The 12,429-nt window shown below is 42.0% G+C and overlaps 1 protein-coding gene and 5 non-coding genes across 6 annotated transcripts in view; all 6 read right to left on the bottom strand.

Moving 5' to 3' along the window:
* Nucleotides 1-12,429, bottom strand: part of LOC140370980 (cyclin-K-like) — a 143,814-nt gene that overhangs the window by 60,147 nt on the left and 71,238 nt on the right. The window lies entirely within an intron of this gene.
* Nucleotides 1,908-1,980, bottom strand: trnam-cau (transfer RNA methionine (anticodon CAU)). Its single transcript has one exon. It is a non-coding gene; the product is annotated as a tRNA-Met (tRNA).
* Nucleotides 4,024-4,096, bottom strand: trnam-cau (transfer RNA methionine (anticodon CAU)). The gene has a single exon. It is a non-coding gene; the product is annotated as a tRNA-Met (tRNA).
* trnam-cau (transfer RNA methionine (anticodon CAU)) lies at nt 6,139-6,211 on the bottom strand. Its single transcript has one exon. It is a non-coding gene; the product is annotated as a tRNA-Met (tRNA).
* On the bottom strand, nt 8,229-8,301 carry trnam-cau (transfer RNA methionine (anticodon CAU)). The gene has a single exon. It is a non-coding gene; the product is annotated as a tRNA-Met (tRNA).
* trnam-cau (transfer RNA methionine (anticodon CAU)) lies at nt 10,345-10,417 on the bottom strand. Its single transcript has one exon. It is a non-coding gene; the product is annotated as a tRNA-Met (tRNA).

The raw sequence follows: 12,429 nt of genomic DNA on the forward strand, positions 1-12,429 counted from the left end.
ACTGTCCAGGAGATCATCACCAGTCTGAGTTCATCTACATGCTGCCTCGATGTGTTACCCACCAGATTTCTAAAGTCTGTGCTGAAGAGTTTGTTAGCACCACTCACTCACATAGTCAACATGTCGCTTCAATCTGGAACATTCCCAATGTCTTTGAAAACTGCGGTCATAAAGCCTCTCCTAAAGAAGAGCAGTCTTGATGCCGCAGTACTGAGTAATTACCGGCCCATCTCCAATCTAACATTTTGGGGCAAAGTCCTTGAAAAGGTTGTTTACAACCACTCACAGATTTCCTCTTAATAGACAACTCATTTGATGTTTTTTCAGTCAGGTTTTAGACCTCATCGCAGCACTGAGACTGCTCTTGTCAAGGTGACAAATGACATCCGCCTGAACACTGACACGGGCAAAGCCTTGGTCTTAATTCTGTTAGATCTGAGTGCTGCTTTTGACACTGTCGATCATGGGATCCTCTTACAGAGACTAGAGGACTGGGTGGGCATCACTGGCACTGCCCTAAACTGGTTAAGGTCCTATCTGGAAGACAGGAAGTACTTTGTTGAAATTGGTAGCTGTGTCTCAGACCACATGACCCTGACCTGTGGAGTGCCCCAAGGATCAGTCCTGGGTCCCCTTCTGTTCAACCTCTACATGCTGCCGTTAGGTCAGTTGATACGCAGTGAAAATGTGTCCCATCACAATTATGCAGACCACACTCAGATCTATGTTTCACTGTCGGCAGGTGAATAGGGACCAGTGGATTCACTCTGTCACTGCATCCAACAGATCAGTTTGTGGATGCAAAACAACTTTCTCCAGCTGAACTCAGACAAGACTGAAATAATCGTCTTTGGCCCACAGAAACAAAGAGAAAGTGTTATCGGTCACCTCCAGAGTCTGGCTCTAAAACCTACGAATCAAGTTAGAAATCTGGGGGTAATAATGGACTCAGACTTGAATTTTAACAGCCACATCAAATCAATAACATCAGCAGCTTTTTACCATATAAAAAACATTGCCAAACAAACCAGATTTGGAGAGACTTATCCATGCGTTTGTCTCCAGTAGATTAGACTGTAACAGCTGCTCACTGGCCTCTCCAAACGAGCTGTAAAACAGCTGCAGTACATCCAGAACGGTGCTGCTCGGGTCCTGACTAGAACCAGGAAGTACCATCACACTATTCCTGTTCTCAGGTCTCTGCACTGGCTCCTGTGGCTCAGAGAATAGACTATAAAGCAGCTCTGCAAACAAGGTTATTTTTTGTTGTTTTGTTTTTTAAAATGGGTTGTGGGCCGGATTAAATCACTTGGCGGGCCTGATTTGGCCCGCAGGCCTCATGTTGAATAGCCCTGATGTAAACGTTAAACAAATCACGATCAGTTCCTTTAATTGCTGTGAAAAAACAATAATATTGAAGACCATTTTAGCAGAATAATAAACCCTTTTGAACCGTGTTTAAAATAATCAAAAGATACAGCATTAGGATCATAAAGAGTCACAGATATGTCATTACTGTTCTATCTTCTGCCGCGTAAACGTTTCAAAACTGACGAAAAAATACTCCATAAATTTACCCACGATAACTAATGAACCCAAAAGACATGATGTATATTTCAAGTCAAGAAAATACAATTTACAGCGATATTTCATTCCTGAAATGTATGTATTTCCAAAACGTATTTGTAAAGGCCTAAACCAGGGTTGCCAGATCACAAAAAATAAGTAAATAAAACCAACAATTACTTACAAATGACAATAATCACAGTTTTAACACATAAATTATTGGTGACAGCCTGTGTTTCAATCATTACTGGGCCTGATATTGTGAAACGGACTAAAAATCACCACTTTTATGACAGAAAGTGCCAGAACGTGGGTAAAGATCAGCTCAGTAGCAAAACTCGTGCCCCGTGTGAGGTTTGAACTCACGACCTTCAGATTATGAGACTGACGCGCTGCCTACTGCGCCAACGAGGCCTGGACCAACAAGGTATTACTAACAGAGCAGTTCCTGAATGCAGGTTTTTCATAGTTTTGGCCGGGTCGTGACTTATACTTATATTTATACTTACATAGATAAGTATCAACTCACTTTGCACCAGTAACTGACAAAACTGTCCAGGAGATCATCACCAGTCTGAGTTCATCTACATGCTGCCTCGATGTGTTACCCACCAGATTTCTAAAGTCTGTGCTGAAGAGTTTGTTAGCACCACTCACTCACATAGTCAACATGTCGCTTCAATCTGGAACATTCCCAATGTCTTTGAAAACTGCGGTCATAAAGCCTCTCCTAAAGAAGAGCAGTCTTGATGCCGCAGTACTGAGTAATTACCGGCCCATCTCTAATCTGCCATTTTGGGGCAAAGTCCTTGAAAAGGTTGTTTACAACCACTCACAGATTTCCTCTTAATAGACAACTCATTTGATGTTTTTTCAGTCAGGTTTTAGACCTCATCGCAGCACTGAGACTGCTCTTGTCAAGGTGACAAATGACATCCGCCTGAACACTGACACGGGCAAAGCCTTGGTCTTAATTCTGTTAGATCTGAGTGCTGCTTTTGACACTGTCGATCATGGGATCCTCTTACAGAGACTAGAGGACTGGGTGGGCATCACTGGCACTGCCCTAAACTGGTTAAGGTCCTATCTGGAAGACAGGAAGTACTTTGTTGAAATTGGTAGCTGTGTCTCAGACCACATGACCCTGACCTGTGGAGTGCCCCAAGGATCAGTCCTGGGTCCCCTTCTGTTCAACCTCTACATGCTGCCGTTAGGTCAGTTGATACGCAGTGAAAATGTGTCCCATCACAATTATGCAGACCACACTCAGATCTATGTTTCACTGTCGGCAGGTGAATAGGGACCAGTGGATTCACTCTGTCACTGCATCCAACAGATCAGTTTGTGGATGCAAAACAACTTTCTCCAGCTGAACTCAGACAAGACTGAAATAATCGTCTTTGGCCCACAGAAACAAAGAGAAAGTGTTAGCGGTCACCTCCAGAGTCTGGCTCTAAAACCTACGAATCAAGTTAGAAATCTGGGGGTAATAATGGACTCAGACTTGAATTTTAACAGCCACATCAAATCAATAACATCAGCAGCTTTTTACCATATAAAAAACATTGCCAAACAAACCAGATTTGGAGAGACTTATCCATGCGTTTGTCTCCAGTAGATTAGACTGTAACAGCTGCTCACTGGCCTCTCCAAACGAGCTGTAAAACAGCTGCAGTACATCCAGAACGGTGCTGCTCGGGTCCTGACTAGAACCAGGAAGTACCATCACACTATTCCTGTTCTCAGGTCTCTGCACTGGCTCCTGTGGCTCAGAGAATAGACTATAAAGCAGCTCTGCAAACAAGGTTATTTTTTGTTGTTTTGTTTTTTAAAATGGGTTGTGGGCCGGATTAAATCACTTGGCGGGCCTGATTTGGCCCGCAGGCCTCATGTTGAATAGCCCTGATGTAAACGTTAAACAAATCACGATCAGTTCCTTTAATTGCTGTGAAAAAACAATAATATTGAAGACCATTTTAGCAGAATAATAAACCCTTTTGAACCGTGTTTAAAATAATCAAAAGATACAGCATTAGGATCATAAAGAGTCACAGATATGTCATTACTGTTCTATCTTCTGCCGCGTAAACGTTTCAAAACTGACGAAAAAATACTCCATAAATTTACCCACGATAACTAATGAACCCAAAAGACATGATGTATATTTCAAGTCAAGAAAATACAATTTACAGCGATATTTCATTCCTGAAATGTATGTATTTCCAAAACGTATTTGTAAAGGCCTAAACCAGGGTTGCCAGATCACAAAAAATAAGTAAATAAAACCAACAATTACTTACAAATGACAATAATCACAGTTTTAACACATAAATTATTGGTGACAGCCTGTGTTTCAATCATTACTGGGCCTGATATTGTGAAACGGACTAAAAATCACCACTTTTATGACAGAAAGTGCCAGAACGTGGGTAAAGATCAGCTCAGTAGCAAAACTCGTGCCCCGTGTGAGGTTTGAACTCACGACCTTCAGATTATGAGACTGACGCGCTGCCTACTGCGCCAACGAGGCCTGGACCAACAAGGTATTACTAACAGAGCAGTTCCTGAATGCAGGTTTTTCATAGTTTTGGCCGGGTCGTGACTTATACTTATATTTATACTTACATAAATAAGTATCAACTCACTTTGCACCAGTAACTGACAAAACTGTCCAGGAGATCATCACCAGTCTGAGTTCATCTACATGCTGCCTCGATGTGTTACCCACCAGATTTCTAAAGTCTGTGCTGAAGAGTTTGTTAGCACCACTCACTCACATAGTCAACATGTCGCTTCAATCTGGAACATTCCCAATGTCTTTGAAAACTGCGGTCATAAAGCCTCTCCTAAAGAAGAGCAGTCTTGATGCCGCAGTACTGAGTAATTACCGGCCCATCTCCAATCTAACATTTTGGGGCAAAGTCCTTGAAAAGGTTGTTTACAACCACTCACAGATTTCCTCTTAATAGACAACTCATTTGATGTTTTTCAGTCAGGTTTTAGACCTCATCGCAGCACTGAGACTGCTCTTGTCAAGGTGACAAATGACATCCGCCTGAACACAGACACGGGCAAAGCCTCAGTCTTAATTCTGTTAGATCTGAGTGCTGCTTTTGACACTGTCGATCATGGGATCCTCTTACAGAGACTAGAGGACTGGGTGGGCATCACTGGCACTGCCCTAAACTGGTTAAGGTCCTATCTGGAAGACAGGAAGTACTTTGTTGAAATTGGTAGCTGTGTCTCAGACCACATGACCCTGACCTGTGGAGTGCCCCAAGGGTCAGTCCTGGGTCCCCTTCTGTTCAAGCTCTACATGCTGCCGTTAGGTCAGTTGATACGCAGTGAAAATGTGTCCCATCACAATTATGCAGACCACACTCAGATCTATGTTTCACTGTCGGCAGGTGAATAGGGACCAGTGGATTCACTCTGTCACTGCATCCAACAGATCAGTTTGTGGATGCAAAACAACTTTCTCCAGCTGAACTCAGACAAGACTGAAATAATCGTCTTTGGCCCACAGAAACAAAGAGAAAGTGTTAGCGGTCACCTCCAGAGTCTGGCTCTAAAACCTACGAATCAAGTTAGAAATCTGGGGGTAATAATGGACTCAGACTTGAATTTTAACAGCCACATAAAATCAATAACATCAGCAGCTTTTTACCATATAAAAAACATTGCCAAACAAAACAGATTTGGAGAGACTTATCCATGCGTTTGTCTCCAGTAGATTAGACTGTAACAGCTGCTCACTGGCCTCTCCAAACGAGCTGTAAAACAGCTGCAGTACATCCAGAACGGTGCTGCTCGGGTCCTGACTAGAACCAGGAAGTACCATCACACTATTCCTGTTCTCAGGTCTCTGCACTGGCTCCTGTGGCTCAGAGAATAGACTATAAAGCAGCTCTGCAAACAAGGTTATTTTTTGTTGTTTTGTTTTTTAAAATGGGTTGTGGGCCGGATTAAATCACTTGGCGGGCCTGATTTGGCCCGCAGGCCTCATGTTGAATAGCCCTGATGTAAACGTTAAACAAATCACGATCAGTTCCTTTAATTGCTGTGAAAAAACAATAATATTGAAGACCATTTTAGCAGAATAATAAACCCTTTTGAACCGTGTTTAAAATAATCAAAAGATACAGCATTAGGATCATAAAGAGTCACAGATATGTCATTACTGTTCTATCTTCTGCCGCGTAAACGTTTCAAAACTGACGAAAAAATACTCCATAAATTTACCCACGATAACTAATGAACCCAAAAGACATGATGTATATTTCAAGTCAAGAAAATACAATTTACAGCGATATTTCATTCCTGAAATGTATGTATTTCCAAAACGTATTTGTAAAGGCCTAAACCAGGGTTGCCAGATCACAAAAAATAAGTAAATAAAACCAACAATTACTTACAAATGACAATAATCACAGTTTTAACATATAAATTATCGGTGACAGCCTGTGTTTCAATCATTACTGGCCCTGATATTGTGAAACGGACTCAAAATCACCACTTTTATGACAGAAAGTGCCAGAACGTGGGTAAAGATCAGCTCAGTAGCAAAAATCGTGCCCCGTGTGAGGCTCGAACTCACGACCTTCAGATTATGAGACTGACGCGCTGCCTACTGCGCCAACGAGGCCTGGAAAAGGAATTACTAACACAGCAGTTCCGGAATGCAGGTTTTTCATAGTTTTGGCCGGGTCGCGACTTATACTTATATTTATACTCACTTTGCACCAGTAACTGACAAAACTGTCCAGGAGATCATCACCAGTCTGAGTTCATCTACATGCTGCCTCGATGTGTTACCCACCAGATTTCTAAAGTCTGTGCTGAAGAGTTTGTTAGCACCACTCACTCACATAGTCAACATGTCGCTTCAATCTGGAACATTCCCAATGTCTTTGAAAACTGCGGTCATAAAGCCTCTCCTAAAGAAGAGCAGTCTTGATGCCGCAGTACTGAGTAAATACCGGCCCATCTCCAATCTAACATTTTGGGGCAAAGTCCTTGAAAAGGTTGTTTACAACCACTCACAGATTTCCTCTTAATAGACAACTCATTTGATGTTTTTCAGTCAGGTTTTAGACCTCATCGCAGCACTGAGACTGCTCTTGTCAAGGTGACAAATGACATCCGCCTGAACACTGACACGGGCAAAACCTCAGTCTTAATTCTGTTAGATCTGAGTGCTGCTTTTGACACTGTCGATCAAGGGATCCTCTTACAGAGACTAGAGGACTGGGTGGGCATCACTGGCACTGCCCTAAACTGGTTAAGGTCCTATCTGGAAGACAGGAAGTACTTTGTTGAAATTGGTAGCTGTGTCTCAGACCACATGACCCTGACCTGTGGAGTGCCCCAAGGGTCAGTCCTGGGTCCCCTTCTGTTCAACCTCTACATGCTGCCGTTAGGTCAGTTGATACGCAGTGAAAATGTGTCCCATCACAATTATGCAGACCACACTCAGATCTATGTTTCACTGTCGGCAGGTGAATAGGGACCAGTGGATTCACTCTGTCACTGCATCCAACAGATCAGTTTGTGGATGCAAAACAACTTTCTCCAGCTGAACTCAGACAAGACTGAAATAATCGTCTTTGGCCCACAGAAACAAAGAGAAAGTGTTAGCGGTCACCTCCAGAGTCTGGCTCTAAAACCTACGAATCAAGTTAGAAATCTGGGGGTAATAATGGACTCAGACTTGAATTTAACAGCCACATCAAATCAATAACATCAGCAGCTTTTTACCATATAAAAAACATTGCCAAACAAACCAGATTTGGAGAGACTTATCCATGCGTTTGTCTCCAGTAGATTAGACTGTAACAGCTGCTCACTGGCCTCTCCAAACGAGCTGTAAAACAGCTGCAGTACATCCAGAACGGTGCTGCTCGGGTCCTGACTAGAACCAGGAAGTACCATCACATTATTCCTGTTCTCAGGTCTCTGCACTGGCTCCTGTGGCTCAGAGAATAGACTATAAAGCAGCTCTGCAAACAAGGTTATTTTTTGTTGTTATGTTTTTTAAAATGGGTTGTGGGCCGGATTAAATCACTTGGCGGGCCTGATTTGGCCCGCAGGCCTCATGTTGAATAGCCCTGATGTAAACGTTAAACAAATCACGATCAGTTCCTTTAATTGCTGTGAAAAAACAATAATATTGAAGACCATTTTAGCAGAATAATAAACCCTTTTGAACCGTGTTTAAAATAATCAAAAGATACAGCATTAGGATCATAAAGAGTCACAGATATGTCATTACTGTTCTATCTTCTGCCGCGTAAACGTTTCAAAACTGACGAAAAAATACTCCATAAATTTACCCACGATAACTAATGAACCCAAAAGACATGATGTATATTTCAAGTCAAGAAAATACAATTTACAGCGATATTTCATTCCTGAAATGTATGTATTTCCAAAACGTATTTGTAAAGGCCTAAACCAGGGTTGCCAGATCACAAAAAATAAGTAAATAAAACCAACAATTACTTACAAATGACAATAATCACAGTTTTAACACATAAATTATTGGTGACAGCCTGTGTTTCAATCATTACTGGGCCTGATATTGTGAAACGGACTAAAAATCACCACTTTTATGACAGAAAGTGCCAGAACGTGGGTAAAGATCAGCTCAGTAGCAAAACTCGTGCCCCGTGTGAGGTTTGAACTCACGACCTTCAGATTATGAGACTGACGCGCTGCCTACTGCGCCAACGAGGCCTGGACCAACAAGGTATTACTAACAGAGCAGTTCCTGAATGCAGGATTTTCATAGTTTTGGCCGGGTCGTGACTTATACTTATATTTATACTTACATAAATAAGTATCAACTCACTTTGCACCAGTAACTGACAAAACTGTCCAGGAGATCATCACCAGTCTGAGTTCATCTACATGCTGCCTCGATGTGTTACCCACCAGATTTCTAAAGTCTGTGCTGAAGAGTTTGTTAGCACCACTCACTCACATAGTCAACATGTCGCTTCAATCTGGAACATTCCCAATGTCTTTGAAAACTGCGGTCATAAAGCCTCTCCTAAAGAAGAGCAGTCTTGATGCCGCAGTACTGAGTAATTACCGGCCCATCTCCAATCTAACATTTTGGGGCAAAGTCCTTGAAAAGGTTGTTTACAACCACTCACAGATTTCCTCTTAATAGACAACTCATTTGATGTTTTTTCAGTCAGGTTTTAGACTTCATCGCAGCACTGAGACTGCTCTTGTCAAGGTGACAAATGACATCCGCCTGAACACTGACACGGGCAAAGCCTTGGTCTTAATTCTGTTAGATCTGAGTGCTGCTTTTGACACTGTCGATCATGGGATCCTCTTACAGAGACTAGAGGACTGGGTGGGCATCACTGGCACTGCCCTAAACTGGTTAAGGTCCTATCTGGAAGACAGGAAGTACTTTGTTGAAATTGGTAGCTGTGTCTCAGACCACATGACCCTGACCTGTGGAGTGCCCCAAGGATCAGTCCTGGGTCCCCTTCTGTTCAACCTCTACATGCTGCCGTTAGGTCAGTTGATACGCAGTGAAAATGTGTCCCATCACAATTATGCAGACCACACTCAGATCTATGTTTCACTGTCGGCAGGTGAATAGGGACCAGTGGATTCACTCTGTCACTGCATCCAACAGATCAGTTTGTGGATGCAAAACAACTTTCTCCAGCTGAACTCAGACAAGACTGAAATAATCGTCTTTGGCCCACAGAAACAAAGAGAAAGTGTTATCGGTCACCTCCAGAGTCTGGCTCTAAAACCTACAAATCAAGTTAGAAATCTGGGGGTAATAATGGACTCAGACTTGAATTTTAACAGCCACATCAAATCAATAACATCAGCAGCTTTTTACCATATAAAAAACATTGCCAAACAAACCAGATTTGGAGAGACTTATCCATGCGTTTGTCTCCAGTAGATTAGACTGTAACAGCTGCTCACTGGCCTCTCCAAACGAGCTGTAAAACAGCTGCAGTACATCCAGAACGGTGCTGCTCGGGTCCTGACTAGAACCAGGAAGTACCATCACACTATTCCTGTTCTCAGGTCTCTGCACTGGCTCCTGTGGCTCAGAGAATAGACTATAAAGCAGCTCTGCAAACAAGGTTATTTTTTGTTGTTTTGTTTTTTAAAATGGGTTGTGGGCCGGATTAAATCACTTGGCGGGCCTGATTTGGCCCGCAGGCCTCATGTTGAATAGCCCTGATGTAAACGTTAAACAAATCACGATCAGTTCCTTTAATTGCTGTGAAAAAACAATAATATTGAAGACCATTTTAGCAGAATAATAAACCCTTTTGAACCGTGTTTAAAATAATCAAAAGATACAGCATTAGGATCATAAAGAGTCACAGATATGTCATTACTGTTCTATCTTCTGCCGCGTAAACGTTTCAAAACTGACGAAAAAATACTCCATAAATTTACCCACGATAACTAATGAACCCAAAAGACATGATGTATATTTCAAGTCAAGAAAATACAATTTACAGCGATATTTCATTCCTGAAATGTATGTATTTCCAAAACGTATTTGTAAAGGCCTAAACCAGGGTTGCCAGATCACAAAAAATAAGTAAATAAAACCAACAATTACTTACAAATGACAATAATCACAGTTTTAACACATAAATTATTGGTGACAGCCTGTGTTTCAATCATTACTGGGCCTGATATTGTGAAACGGACTAAAAATCACCACTTTTATGACAGAAAGTGCCAGAACGTGGGTAAAGATCAGCTCAGTAGCAAAACTCGTGCCCCGTGTGAGGTTTGAACTCACGACCTTCAGATTATGAGACTGACGCGCTGCCTACTGCGCCAACGAGGCCTGGACCAACAAGGTATTACTAACAGAGCAGTTCCTGAATGCAGGTTTTTCATAGTTTTGGCCGGGTCGTGACTTATACTTATATTTATACTTACATAGATAAGTATCAACTCACTTTGCACCAGTAACTGACAAAACTGTCCAGGAGATCATCACCAGTCTGAGTTCATCTACATGCTGCCTCGATGTGTTACCCACCAGATTTCTAAAGTCTGTGCTGAAGAGTTTGTTAGCACCACTCACTCACATAGTCAACATGTCGCTTCAATCTGGAACATTCCCAATGTCTTTGAAAACTGCGGTCATAAAGCCTCTCCTAAAGAAGAGCAGTCTTGATGCCGCAGTACTGAGTAATTACCGGCCCATCTCTAATCTGCCATTTTGGGGCAAAGTCCTTGAAAAGGTTGTTTACAACCACTCACAGATTTCCTCTTAATAGACAACTCATTTGATGTTTTTTCAGTCAGGTTTTAGACCTCATCGCAGCACTGAGACTGCTCTTGTCAAGGTGACAAATGACATCCGCCTGAACACTGACACGGGCAAAGCCTTGGTCTTAATTCTGTTAGATCTGAGTGCTGCTTTTGACACTGTCGATCATGGGATCCTCTTACAGAGACTAGAGGACTGGGTGGGCATCACTGGCACTGCCCTAAACTGGTTAAGGTCCTATCTGGAAGACAGGAAGTACTTTGTTGAAATTGGTAGCTGTGTCTCAGACCACATGACCCTGACCTGTGGAGTGCCCCAAGGATCAGTCCTGGGTCCCCTTCTGTTCAACCTCTACATGCTGCCGTTAGGTCAGTTGATACGCAGTGAAAATGTGTCCCATCACAATTATGCAGACCACACTCAGATCTATGTTTCACTGTCGGCAGGTGAATAGGGACCAGTGGATTCACTCTGTCACTGCATCCAACAGATCAGTTTGTGGATGCAAAACAACTTTCTCCAGCTGAACTCAGACAAGACTGAAATAATCGTCTTTGGCCCACAGAAACAAAGAGAAAGTGTTAGCGGTCACCTCCAGAGTCTGGCTCTAAAACCTACGAATCAAGTTAGAAATCTGGGGGTAATAATGGACTCAGACTTGAATTTTAACAGCCACATCAAATCAATAACATCAGCAGCTTTTTACCATATAAAAAACATTGCCAAACAAACCAGATTTGGAGAGACTTATCCATGCGTTTGTCTCCAGTAGATTAGACTGTAACAGCTGCTCACTGGCCTCTCCAAACGAGCTGTAAAACAGCTGCAGTACATCCAGAACGGTGCTGCTCGGGTCCTGACTAGAACCAGGAAGTACCATCACACTATTCCTGTTCTCAGGTCTCTGCACTGGCTCCTGTGGCTCAGAGAATAGACTATAAAGCAGCTCTGCAAACAAGGTTATTTTTTGTTGTTTTGTTTTTTAAAATGGGTTGTGGGCCGGATTAAATCACTTGGCGGGCCTGATTTGGCCCGCAGGCCTCATGTTGAATAGCCCTGATGTAAACGTTAAACAAATCACGATCAGTTCCTTTAATTGCTGTGAAAAAACAATAATATTGAAGACCATTTTAGCAGAATAATAAACCCTTTTGAACCGTGTTTAAAATAATCAAAAGATACAGCATTAGGATCATAAAGAGTCACAGATATGTCATTACTGTTCTATCTTCTGCCGCGTAAACGTTTCAAAACTGACGAAAAAATACTCCATAAATTTACCCACGATAACTAATGAACCCAAAAGACATGATGTATATTTCAAGTCAAGAAAATACAATTTACAGCGATATTTCATTCCTGAAATGTATGTATTTCCAAAACGTATTTGTAAAGGCCTAAACCAGGGTTGCCAGATCACAAAAAATAAGTAAATAAAACCAACAATTACTTACAAATGACAATAATCACAGTTTTAACACATAAATTATTGGTGACAGCCTGTGTTTCAATCATTACTGGGCCTGATATTGTGAAACGGACTAAAAATCACCACTTTTATGACAGAAAGTGCCAGAACG

The sequence above is a fragment of the Eucyclogobius newberryi genome, unplaced genomic scaffold (assembly GCF_026437365.1).
Source record: "Eucyclogobius newberryi isolate DKJ021-1_F unplaced genomic scaffold, fEucNew1.0.hap1 SCAF_21, whole genome shotgun sequence".
Taxonomy (NCBI): domain Eukaryota; kingdom Metazoa; phylum Chordata; class Actinopteri; order Gobiiformes; family Gobiidae; genus Eucyclogobius; species Eucyclogobius newberryi.